The sequence below is a fragment of the Laccaria bicolor genome, genomic scaffold, assembly GCF_000143565.1.
Source record: "Laccaria bicolor S238N-H82 LACBIscaffold_1 genomic scaffold, whole genome shotgun sequence".
Taxonomy (NCBI): Eukaryota; Fungi; Basidiomycota; class Agaricomycetes; order Agaricales; family Hydnangiaceae; genus Laccaria; species Laccaria bicolor.
The window spans coordinates 2,047,808-2,048,855 of NW_001889872.1; positions in this window are offsets into that span (position 1 = coordinate 2,047,808).

Sequence of the window (1,048 nt, forward strand, 5' to 3'; positions counted from 1 at the left end):
GGAAATGCTCTTCAAGCAGCAGCATCTGGAGGTCATGAGGCAGTTGTGAAGCTGCTGATGGGGAAAGGGGCAGATGTGAATGCACAGGGAGGAGAGTATGGAAATGCTCTTCAAGCAGCAGCATCTGGAGGTCATGAGGCAGTTGTGAAGCTGCTGATGGGGAAAGGGGCAGATGTTAATGCACAGGGAGGAGTGTATGGAAATGCTCTTCAAGCAGCAGCATCTAGAGGTCATGAGGCAGTTGTGAAGCTGCTGATGGGGAATTGGGCAGATGTGAATGAACAGGGAGGACCATATGGAAATGCTCTTCAAGCAGCAGCATCTGGAGGTCATGAGGCAGTTATGAAGCTGCTGATGGGAAAAGGGGCAGATGTTAATGTACAGGGAGGAGTGTATGGAAATGCTCTTCAAGCAGCAGCATCTGGAGGTCATGAGGCAGTTGTGAAGCTGCTGATGGGGAATTGGGCAGATGTGAATGAACAGGGAGGACCATATGGAAATGCTCTTCAAGCAGCAGCATCTGGAGGTCATGAGGCAGTTATGAAGCTGCTGATGGGAAAAGGGGCAGATGTTAATGCACGGGGAGGAGTGTATGGAAATGCTCTTCAAGCAGCAGCATCTAGAGGTCATGAGGCAGTTGTGAAGCTGCTGATGGGGAATTGGGCAGATGTGAATGAACAGGGAGGACCATATGGAAATGCTCTTCAAGCAGCAGCATCTGGAGGTCATGAGGCAGTTATGAAGCTGCTGATGGAGAAGGGGCAGATGTTAATGTACAGGGAGGAGTGTATGGAAATGCTCTTCAAGCAGCAGCATCTGGAGGTCATGAGGCAGTTGTGAAGCTGTTGATGGGGAATTGGGCAGATGTGAATGAACAGGGAGGACCATATGGAAATGCTCTTCAAGCAGCAGCATCTGGAGGTCATGAGGCAGTTGTGAAGCTGCTGGTGGGGAATGGGGCAGATGTTGCTGCACAGGGAGGAGAGTACGGAAATGCTTTTCAAGCAGCAGGATCTGGAGGTCATGAGGCAGCACTTTTCTGACTTGT